Source organism: Myotis nattereri, assembly GCF_964212035.1.
Source record: "Myotis nattereri genome assembly, chromosome: 3".
Lineage (NCBI taxonomy): Eukaryota > Metazoa > Chordata > Mammalia > Chiroptera > Vespertilionidae > Myotis > Myotis nattereri.
In genome coordinates this window covers 102,121,176-102,133,813 of record NC_138077.1, presented here as the reverse complement: position 1 = coordinate 102,133,813, position 12,638 = coordinate 102,121,176, and positions in this window count along the sequence as shown.

Genomic DNA, 12,638 nt, shown 5'->3' with positions numbered 1-12,638 from the left:
GCAGCTCTTTATATACTAGTATGGAACTGTCTCTAGAATGAAGACAATAGAGCAATGCATATGTTAATACATTTGACTGTTGAACAACACAGGGGTTAGAAATGCTGATCCCACCACAGAAAATCTAAGCATAACATTTGACTTCTCCAAAACATAACTACTAATTGCCAACCATTGACTGGAAACTTTACCCATAACATAAACAGTTGACTAACACATATTTTGTATGTTATATGTATTATTTGTATGTTATATGTACTATATCACTTTAACAGATGATATCTTAATTGACATGCCTTTCTTTTCAAATTTAACCCATTAGAATTAATAATTATTTGTTGGGGGGCACAAGAGACTTGGTTGGAAAGTTGTAAGGAGGACATTCTGATAAAAGGGAATTGTGTGGAAGGCCGCCTGCCCTGTTTATCGGAATTCTGACTTCAGGGATATTTAGGAGAGTGTCGAAGGTGGCACCCCCTAATTATTCTTTGACCTTTCCAAACAAGTCTGTGTAGGTGCAGACCCCCAGGTGTTTACTGGAATCCTTATGCTTAATCCCTTGATGCCCTTGCCTAGAGTACAATGTGAACATGTGTCCTCTCAAGATTACTCACCCTACTGATTGTATCAAAAGATAAAAATTCCAATAAAGGCCTGACAAGGCGGGCAATAGAGGCTGCCTTGGCCACTAGAGCCAGGGGCCCCTTAGTTAGACTCTTTCACAGTCTAATTATCTGAGTAATCTGTTCATTCCTCATTCAGGGGCTGCTGGTCAGTACTGGCAATTACTCAAAGTGTGTATACACTTTTTTGGGACCCTATATTTAGAGATCATTTATATTTGTTTCTTTATTAATCCAAAATTTTCAGAATTCAAAGAAATAAATAGCTAATGGCAGTTTTTCAGCCTGGGGCAAATGGAAGGGAGATTATTAGGGAAGTGGGTCATCCCCATGATACACAATAGAGGCAGGTGCCTCTTCCTAGGGAGAAATCTGCTTGCAGATATCCTAAAAGTGGGTGGGTAGGATGTTACTTTTGGTTGGAGGGGGATGAGGATTTGGGGAAAAAGCAGTCTTCTCTCTGTAGTCTTACAATAAAGTAAACTAGAGAAAAGAAAATGCTAAGAAAATCATAAGAGGAAATACATTGCAGTTATTTATCGAAAAAGTCTGTGTACAAATGGACCCACACAGTTCAAACCTATGTTCCGGGTCATCTGTGTATGTATATATGGAAAGGGGGAATAATAATCCATTTTTATTTTTGCTTGGTATTTGTATAAAAATATATTGAAAATATACTCAAGGAAATAATAGTGCTTATCTGCTGAAAGTGGTGAAGGAAACAAGATGGATGGGATCAGAGGCAAGAGTAAAGACTCTCAGTGTTAGATGCTTTTATTTTTTCACAATGTGAATGTGTACCCTATTAAAAAGTTTAAACTGGAGGTCATATGTTTATATATTTATTTATGTATTATGTAAAGAAATTTTTATTTTATTTTACTTTTTATTTTAATTTAAATTCTTTATTCTTTAAAATATTACCTAAGTCTCCTTTTTCCCCCATTGACCTCTCCCTGGCCACTCCCACCCTCCAGCACATGTCCTCACTTTCCCCCCATCTGTCTCCATTGGTTATACTCATATGCATATGCATGAATACAGTCCTTTGGTTTATCTCATACCCCTATACCCCCTACCTTCCCTCATAGATTGGACAGTCTGTCTGATGCTTCTATGACTCTGGTTCTATTGTTATTCATCAGTTTATGTTGTACATTATATTTCACAAATGAGTGAGATCATGTGATATTTATCTTTCTCTGACTGTCTTATTTCGCTTAGCATAATTCTCTCCAGTTCCATCCATGTTGTTGCAAATGGTAAGAATTCCTTCTTTTTTACAGCAGCATAATATTCCATTGTGTAGATGTACCCCAGTTTTCTAATCCACTCATCTGCTGATGGGCACTTAGGCTGTTTCCAAATCTTAGCTATTGTAAATTGTTCTGCTATGAACATAGAGGTGCATATATCCTTTCTGATTGGTGTTTCTGGTTTCTTGGGATATAGTCCTAGAAGTGGGTTTACTGGGTCAAATGGGAGTTCCATTTTTAACTTTTTGAGGAAACGCCATACAGTTTTCCACAGTGGCTGTATCCGTCTGCATTCACACCAGCAGTGAAGTAGGGTTCCTTTTTCTCCACATCCTTGCCACACTTGTTGTTTGTTGATTTGTTGATGATAGCCATTCTGACAGGTGTGAGATGGTACCTCATTGTCGTTTTGACTTGCATCTCTTAGATGATTAGTGACTTTGAGCATGTTTTCATATGTCTCTTGGTCTTCTGTATGTCTTCCTTTGAAAGGTGTCTATTTAGGTCCTGTGCCTATTTTTTTTATTGGATTGTTTATCTTCCTTTTATTAAGTTGTATGAGTTCCCTATAAATTTTTGAGATTAAACTCTTATTAGACATAACATTGGCAAATATGTTTTCCCATTCAGTTTGCTTTCTTGTTTTGTTTATGGTTTCTTTTGCTGTGCATAAGCTTTTTGTTTTATTTTCTCCTTAGTTTCCATTGTCCAAGGAGCTGTATCAGTAAAGATTGCTATGACAACTGTCTGTTATTTTGCTGCCTATGGCTTCTTCTAGAATTTGCATGGTTTCCCATCTTACGTTTAAGTCCTTTATCCATTTTGAGTTTATTTTTGTGTATGTTGTAAGTTGGTGGTCTAGTTTCACTTTTTTGCATGTATCTGTCCAATTTTCCCTACACATTTATTGAAGAGACTGTCTTGACTCCATTGTATGCTCTTGCCTCCTTTGTCAACTATTAATTGAGCATAATGGTTTGGGTTGATCTCTGGGTTCTCTGTACTCTTGCATTGGTCTATATTAGTGAATTTGAGCATAGTACCAGACAGTTTTGAGAACAGTGACTTTGTATAATAGTTTGATATCTGGAATTGTGATCCCTCCAACATTGTTCTTCTTTCTCAAGATTGCTGCAGCTATTTGGGGTCTTTTTTTATTCCAGATGAATTTTTGCAGAGTTTGTTCTAGGTCTTTGAAGTATGCTGTTGGTATATTAATGAGGATTGCATTGAATTTATAGATTGCTTTGGGTAGTATGGACATTTTAATGATGTTGATTCTACCAATCCATGAACATGGTATATTCCTCCATTTGTTTATGTCTTCCTTTATCTCTTTTTTCAACATCTTGTAATTTTCTGAGTACAGGTCCTTTATCTCCTTAGTTAAATTTATTCCTAGGTATCTTAATCTTTTTGTTCCAATTGTAAATGGGATTTTTTTTTTAGTTTCTCTTTCTGTGAGTTCATTATTAGTGCATAAAAAGGCCATAGATTTCTGGGTGTTAATTTTGTATAATGCCTTATTGCTGAATTTATCTATTAGTTCTAGTAGTTTTTTTTAATGAAGTCTTTATGGTTTTCTATGTACAATATCATGTCACCTGAGAATGACAATTTTACTTCTTCTTTTGCAAATTGGATGGCTTTTATTTCTTCTTCTTATCTGATCGCTATGGCTAGCACTTCCAATAATATGTCAAACAGGCATCTTTGTCTTATTCCTGTTCTTAGGAGTTTAGTTTTTCCCCATTGTGTATGATGTTGATTGTAGATTTGTCATATATGTATTTTATTATGTTCAAATATGATCCCTCTAATCCCACTTTGCTGAGAGTTTTTATCCAAAAAGGGTGTTGGATTTTGTTAAATGCGTTTTCTGTATCAATTGATATGATTATGTTATTTTTGTCTCTCGATTTGTTTATGTGATGTATCATGTTTATTTGCAGATATTGTACCAGCCTTGCATCCCTGGAATAAATGCCACTTGGTCATGGTGTATGAACTTTCTAATGTAATGCCGGATCCAATTTGCTAGAATTATGTTGAGGATTTTAGCATCTATGTTCATCAAGATATTGGCTTGTAATTCTCTTCCTTTGTAATGTCTTTATCTGGTTTTGGGATTAGGGTAATGCTGGCTTCAAAGAAAGAGCATGGAAGTGCTCCTTCATCTTGAATATTTTGGAATAGTCTGAGTAGGATAGGTTTTAGTTTTTCTTTGAATGTTTGATAAAACTCTCCTGTGAAGCTGTCTGGCCCTGGGCTTTTGTTTACTGAAAGCTTTTTGATGACTACTTCAATTTTCTCCTTAGTTATCAGCTTATTGAGTTTTTTTATTCTTCTTGATTGAGTTTTGGAAGGTTGTATTTTTCTAGGAATATGTCCATATCCTCTAGGTTGTTTTGTTTGTTAGTGTAGAGTTGTCCATAGTATTTCTTTACAATCCTTTGTATTTCTGTGGGATCTGTTATTTCGTCTCTTTTATTTCTAGTTTTGTTTATTTGGGTCCTCTCTCTTTGCTTCTTGGTGAGCCTGGCTAGAGATTCATCAATCTTGTTTATCCCTTCAAAGAACCAGATCTTGGTTTCATTGAGCTTTTATATTGTTATTTTCCTCTCTATGTCATTTATTTTTGCTCTGATCTTTATTATTTCCTTCCTTCTGCTCACTCTGGGCTTTCCTTATTGCTCTCTTTGTAGTTATTTAAGTTGTTGAGTTAGATAATTTATTACCAGTTTTTCTTGTTTGTTATGGTAGGCCTTTAATGCTATGAACTTCCCTCTCAGGACTGCTTTCAATGTGTCCTATAGGTTTTGGATTGATGTATTTTCATTGTCATTCCTTTTCAGGATTTTTTAAATTTCTTCTTTGATCTCTTTGGTAACCCAATCATTGTTTAATAGCATGTTATTCAGCCTCCAAGTGTTCGATTTTTTATTGTAGTTGATTTCTAATATTATGCAATTATGGTCTGAAAAGATGCTTGATATGATTTCAATCTTCTTGTATTTGGAGGGACTTTGCCTGTGACCCAGTAAGTGGTCTATCTTTGAAAATATCCAATGTGTACTTGAGGAGAATGTATATTCTGTAGCTCTGGGGTGAAATGTTCTGAAGATGTCAATGAAGTCCATCTGATCTAGTGAGTCATTTAGGATTGCTGTTTCTTTGCTGATTTTTTTTTCTAGAAGATTCATCCAGTGATGTCAATGGGGTATTAAAGTCCCCTAATATGTTTGTATTGCTGTTGATCTCTCCCTTTATATCTTCCAGAAGTTTTTTTATGTATTTGGTGCTCCTGCATTGGGTGCATATATGTTTACCAGAGTTATATCCTCTTGTTTTATCGATCCCTGTAGTATTATGAACTGGCCCTCCTTATCTTTTGTTATGGCCTTCACTCTGAGTTCTATTTTGTCAGATATAAGTATTGCTACACCAGCTTTTTTTTTCTTTTCCATTTGCCTGAAAGATACTTTTCCATCCCTTCACTTTCAGTCTGTGTGAGTCTCTTGTTATGAGGTGGGTCTCTTGTAGACAACATATATATATGTATATACATAGTTCATGTTTTCTTATATATTCAGTCACTCGATGTCTTTTGATTGGCACATTTAGGCCATTTACATTTAAAGTTATTATTGATAGGTACTTGTTTCTAGCCATTTTTATTTTCTGTGCCTGTGTTCCTTCTTCCCTTTTTTCCCCTTCTTTTTACAACAGTCCCTTTAGTATCTCTTGCATTGTTAGCTTGGTAGTAATAAACTCCTTTAGCCTTTTTTTGTGTGTGAAGCTCCTGATTTTTCCTTTGATTTTGAATGATAGCCTTGCTCGATAAAGTACTCTTGGATTCAGTCCCTTGCTTTGCATCTATTTGTATACTTCCTTCCATTCCTTTCTGGCCTGATGTGTTTCTGTTGAAAAATGATTTGAAAGTCTAATGGGAGATCCCTTGTAGGTAACTTTCTGACTCTCTCTTGCAGCCTTTAAGATTCTCTCTTTGTTGTTACATTTGCCATTGTAATTATGACATGTCTTGGTGTGCATCTTTTTGGGTTCATGTGGTTTGGGACTCTCTGTGCTTGTATGCCTTTTTTCTTTTCCAAATCAGGGAAGTTTTATGACAGTATTTCTTCAAATAGGTTTTCTAACCTTTGCTCTTCTTCTTGTCATTCTGGCACCCCTGTTATATGTATGTTGCTTCATTTCATATTGTCCCAAAGCTCCCGCAGGCTCTCCTCCTGTCTTTTGATTTTTTCTTCAATTGCAGTTTAGATTGGGTGTGTTTTGCTTCCCTGTCTTCTAATTCACTAATTTGGTCCTCCACTTCTCCTAATCTACTGTAGGAAGCTTCTGTCATGTTTTTTATTGTATCTATATCATGCCTGATTTATTTCCTCCTGATTCTTACATAGGTTGTTGATTTTCTTATCCATCTGGTTTATGAATTGTATGACCCTTATTCTGAATTCTTTTTGTGACATATTGCATGCCTCTGTTTCATTTAGTACCTTTTCTGGTGATTCCTCCTTTTTTTCCTTTGGGGGTTGTTCTTCTGTTCCCCAGTTTTGCTCTCACTGAAGGATCTGGTTTTAAGTGGCACGGGACCTATTACTACAGTTGTGAGCTTGGTGGCAGGTCGCACAGTTGCAGGCGGCAGCTGCTCCTCGGGCGGTTGTGTAGTGGCTGCTCCTCTCATGGTCACAGGTGGTGGCTGCTCTTCACGTGGTTGTGGGTGGTGGCTGCTCCTTGCATGGTCATGGGGCGGCTGTTCCTCACACAGTTGTGGGCGGCAACTGCTCTTTGGGTGGTCCTGGGTAGTGGCTGCTCACAGGGCGGCTGCTTCTTGTGCTGTGCCAGCACAGCCAAGGGTGAACTTGAGGAGGGACTGTGAATGATTGAAGAAAAGACAGACAAGAGAATACAGCTGGGGCTCGGTGGATCTCCTGTGCCTGGATGAGGACACAAAAGACCTAGCCTGCAAGCCGATGCTTTATTTTATAGTCTGATTAAAACAAGGGTAGATTAACATGTATACAAACGTTCTTGTTTTGGCAACACTTACTGCACCTCCCACAGCCCATTAGCTACTTAAGAAGGAATTAGGGAGAACTATAAGGTAAAGCTTACTTATGCTAGGATAGCTCTTCCCTCCAAGCTTGGATTTGTTTGTGGCCCAAGGCTTGACCCTAGAGCCCCTCCCTACAGCTCCTCACAATCACAGGGCAGCTGCTCCTCATGTTGGAAATTTTTATTGTTGTAAAACATATAACATAACATAAAATTTCCCATTTCACTATTTGTATAATTAGTGACAATAATTACATTCAAAATTATGCACCACCCTCATTATTATCAATTTCCAAAACTTTTATTTGTTTGTTTTTGGAATGCTTCATGTATTTTCATGTCATCCTTGTGCAAGGGCTATGCTAATCTTCTCTGTATTATTCCAATTTTAGTATATGTGCTGCCAAAGTGATCATTCCATTACTTTTTCATCACCCCAAACAGAAACTATGTAAGCATTATGCAATAACTTTTCATTCTCCCCTCCCCCAGTTTCTAGTTATATCAAATCCACTTTCTGTCTGTATGAATGTGTCTATTCTAGAAATTTCATATGAATGGAATTACACAATATTTGTTATTTGGTATCTGGTTTATTTCACTTAGCATGATGTCTTCAAGGTTTATCCATGTTGTACCATGTATCAGAACTTCATTTCTTTGTGTGATTGTATTATATTTCATTATATGTATACTAGAGGCCTGGTGCACAAAATTCATGCATGGGGGGGTCCCCTCAGACCAGCCTGCACCTCTCCAATCCAGGACCCCTTGGGGGATGTCTGACTGCTGGTTGGACATCCTTCTCACAATGTGGGACTGCTGGCTCCTAACTGCTCGCCTGCCTGGCTGCCAGATCACCCCTAACCACCTCTGTTTGCCTACCTGATCACCCCTAACCACCTCTGCCTGCCTGCCTGATCACCCTAACCGCCTCTGTTTGCCTGCCTGATCACCCTTAACCCCTCTGCCTGCTTGCCTGATCACCCCTAACCACTCTCCCCTGGCAGCCTGATCACCCCTAACCACTCTTCATGCCTGCCTGATTGCCCCTAACTGCCTCTACCTTGGCCCCTGCCACCATAGCTTTGTCCAGAAGAATGTCCAGTCTATTAGTCTATGTCTAATTAGCATATTACCCTTTTATTAGTATAGATAACACATTTTGTCTATCCATTCATCCGTTGATACACAGTAGAGCTGTTTGCACCTTTTGTCTATTGAGAATAATGCTGCAATGAACATTATCTTACAAGTATCTTTTTGAGTCCCTGTTTTCAGTCCTTTTGCCCATATACAAAGGCATAGAAATGCTGGGTCATATGGTAATTCTGTGTTTAGCTTTTTTAAAAAAATAAACATATTTTTATTGATTTCAGAGAGGAAGGGAGAGATAGAAACATCAATGATAAGTGAGAATCATTGATTGGTTGCCTTCTGCAGGCCCCCCACTGGAGATTGAGTTTGCAACCTGGGTATGTGCCCTGACCTAGAAACTAACCATGACCTCCTGGTTCATAGGTAAAGGCTCAACAACTGAGCCACACCAACTGGGCATATGTTTAGTTTTTTAAGGAACTCCTAAATTGTTTCCATAGTGGCTGAAACCTTTTACATTCCCACCAGCAATTTGCAAGTGTTCCAATTTTTCTACATCTTCTCCAACACATTATTTTTAATTATTTTGATTATAGCCATGGAAGTGAGTATAAAACTGTATCTTATTGGAATGTGACCTACTCAAAATTTCAAATTAATAATAATAATAAAAAAAACAGCCTGCCTTGCTTTACAGCTGGGCCTCACCTGGGCACCTCCAAGCTCAATATAAATAGCTCCTGTATGGTGGCCCCAGACAGTGGCTGACTTTGCACCTCTCTGGAGGCCCTAGAGCCAGTGAACCTGGTGGACAGCTTCAGATATAGCATATTACAACTCCGCACATCAATAAGCAACACACTCAAGGGGCAGACTCAGTGAGCACCAAAGTTTCACTGAACCAAGTCCTGCTACATAGGGGTGTTTTCTGCACAACAACTTTCCCACTGCAGTCACAGCTGGTCCTCACATTCAATTGGCCTGGTGGTCAATTACTCCCAGTGACACCAACAGCAATTGTGGCTCAACTATAAGATTGTGCATACAGCCCACACAGGGACATACCTAGAGTGCCCAGCTCAGGAGAATGGGAGGCTGAGCCACTGGGCCCTACAGGAAGCCTACTACACAAGGTCACTCTACCAATTCCAGGAGACATAGCAGCTCTACCTAATACATAGAAATAAACATAAGGATGCAGCAAAATTAGGGAGACAAAGAAACATGTCACAAATGAAAGAAATGGAATCAAGCAAATTACTGGATACAGAGTTCAAAACCATGGTTATAAGGTTACTCAAGGATCTTCATGAGAAATTCAAGGATCTTAAGTGAGTAGGTCAAAGATATAAAAAAGGACCAGTCACAAATTAAGCATACACTAACAAAAATAAAATATCTTAGAAAGATATGGAAAAATATGCCACTCAACTTCTTCCTTCATGCTACTTGTAGCATTTTGATGGTTCACTAAACCCAGGATGCTAGGAGACCCCATTCTTGCCTTATTTTGTAGGTTTAATTATTTTAAAATTATTTTTAAATAACAAAAGTAAAATGTAAATTTATTATCTTTGTAAACTTTAACTCTCACCAATCTTATCCCACATGGGAAGTTAGTGTGTATCCTTTCAAATCTATATAAACATTTACATTAACATAAGTATGTAATGAACCAAATACTCAACAAGTATTTTTTGAGTGCTTACTATTTAGAAGGCTTTCTTTCAGGCACAGGGGATGTAGAAAGATTAAGTTATAATGTATTGAACACTTCATTTATGCCAGGAATTGTGCTGAGGAATTTACTTTAATGTTGGAGTTAATTGATACAAGAGCTCTGAAAAGATGTGCAACTATTTTTATTTTATAGATAAGAAAGCTGAAGTTCAGAGAAGCTAGATAATTTACCCAGCTTAGATGATAGAGCTGAGATTCCAACTGAGGGCTGGCTATCTAGAGCCCATATCTTAATGACACAGCATGGCAATGTACTGAAACAATAGTCAGCATTTCTTGAGTGTGAAAATCACTCTTCTCAGGGCTTTACATATATTGGCTCATTTAATTTTCACAACATGAATACATATTGCTACCATACCCATTTATAGATGAAGATACTGAGGCTCAGTGAGGTTAACTTAACTAAATTATGTTAATAATAGATGACAGTGCTGGGATTAAAATCCAGACAGTCTGGTTGCACAACTTGCTCTCATGGCTCCTACACTACGCTGCATATTGCAATGTTACATGCATAAATGCACACTCATGCTTAAACCCTATGTGGTTCTTAATCACATTTGCTTAGAGTTTTTAACAATATTGAAAAATGCTTAGTTATAATATAGACAAAACATAACATTTAGAATTGTATATATAGTATCACCCTAGTTATACCAAAAATATATGGCAGTTGCCCTAACCGGTTTGGCTCAGTGGATAGAGCGTAGGCCTGTGGACTGAAGGGTCCCAGGTTCGATTCAGGTCAAGGGCATGTACCTTGATTGCGGGGACATCCCCAGTAGCAGGTGTGCAGGAGGCAGCTGATTGATGTTTCTCTCTCATCGATGTTTCTGGCTCTCTGTCCCTCTCCTTTCCTCTCTGTAAAGGATCAATAAAATATATATTAAAAAAAATATATGGCAGCCCAGTCTGTGTGGCTAAGGGGTTGAGCATCCTATCTAATAAAAGACAAGGTAATTGACTGTACCTTTGCTATGCTTCCCATTGGCTAATCCAGGTGATATGCAAATTAACTGCCAAGAAAGATGGTGGTTAACCGCCAACAGAGATGGCAGTTAATTTGCATACATAGGCGCAATGATGGGAGGTGAAAGGGGAAGGACAGAAGAATGGTGATTGGAAACCCAGGCAGCAGGCAAGAGCTGGGTGGCAGGGCAAAGGCGGCCCTTAGGGCCGCCTTTGTCCTGCCCTCTAGCCCTGTATCAGAGAACTGGGGCCGCCTTTGCCCGACCCCCAGCCGGTGATCGCAATCGGAAAGCCTGGCTGCAGGCAACGCGGCACCCCCAGGACCCAGGAGCCGCCTTGCCTGCAGCCTGTGATCCTGATCTCAAAAGTCGAGGCATGCCTAAGGATGTTTTGTACATGTCCCACAGTCTAGAAGCAGAATCAGAATCAGGAAGTGGAGTCTTACCTCAGCGCTGGGGTGTTTTAAAAGTATCTGAAAATAGCAGTTCCATTGTGGAGTCCACCACCATGTTTGCCCCATCGGGAGGCATGCTGAGGACTTCCAGGGCAGCCCTATAACCTCCAGGCAACGACAGCAGCTCTGGAGAGGGAAAAACTGCAGCACTTCCTGTGTCCGAAGTGCTAGCACCGCAAATCTTGGCCTATCTCCAGCACAGCAGAGAAAGGCTGAGAGAGGAGAGGTGGGTACGGTGGCTCCAGTGGTCCAAATCCTGTCATTGTCTGCATTACCTAGCCTTGGCGCCCTCCAGAGCAGCCTCAGTGCCAGTACAGAGGAGGCTTTGGAAAGGGTGGTGGTGAGGAGAATGCTTCTGACTATGGATACCCAGTGAAACTGCTGTCAGGAGCCTTTCTAGGGCTGGCAGGAAAACGCGGCAATGAGTGAAGAATAATGTCTCAAAATGAAGAGGTTGTTGTTGTTTTTTTCTCATCAGCAAAATGTGACTATTACCTAACCCACAGACTTTGCAAGAATTAATTGAAATAAAATTCCAGAAATCGTATACTGGCCTGGCTGAAGTAGATAGGTTGGTTGAGCATGAGCATGGTCCTGTGCATGGAAAGGTTGCAGGTTCAATTCTAGGTCAGGGCACATACCTGGCTTTCAGGTTGGATCCCTGGTCAGGGCTCCTAAGGAAGGCAACTGTAGGGATGTTTCTTACATTGATGTTTCTCTCTCTCTATCCCTCTCCCTCCACTCTCTCTAAAAATCAATGGAAAAATGAACTAATGCTATATCTACAAACGTGGATAATCTAAAAAAAAAAAAAAAAAGTGTGTGTGTGGGGGTGCCCTAACTGGTTTGGCTCAGTGGATAGATCATCAGCCTGCAGACTGAAGGGTTCCAGGATTGATTCCGGTCAAGGACATGTACCTTGGTTGCAGGCACATCCCCAGTTGGGGGTGTGCAGGAGACATCTGATCGATGTTTCTCTCTCATTGATGTTTCTAACTCTCTATCCCTCCCCCTTCCTTTCCATTAAAAAAATCGATATATTTAGAAAAAAAAACAAAAAACGGGTAAAAGAGGTTGAATATGTACTGTATAATTTAAAGTATGTAAAAACAATATAACTTTTTAGGGGCATATATGTTATCTATACTAAAAAAAGGTAATATGCTAATTAGACCAGACATCTTTCAGACATCCATTCAGACATCCTTCTGGACAAAGCCACTGTGTTGGGGGCCAAAGCAGAAGCTGTTACAGGTGATCAGGCTGGCAGGGGAGGGCACTTAGGGGCAACCAGGTCGCCAGGGGAGGACGGTTAGGGGTGACCAGGCTGCTGGGGAAGGGCAGTTAGGGGTGATCAGTCTGGCAAGCAGAGGCAGTTAGGGGTGATCAGGCAGGCAGGGGAGCAGTTAGGGGCGA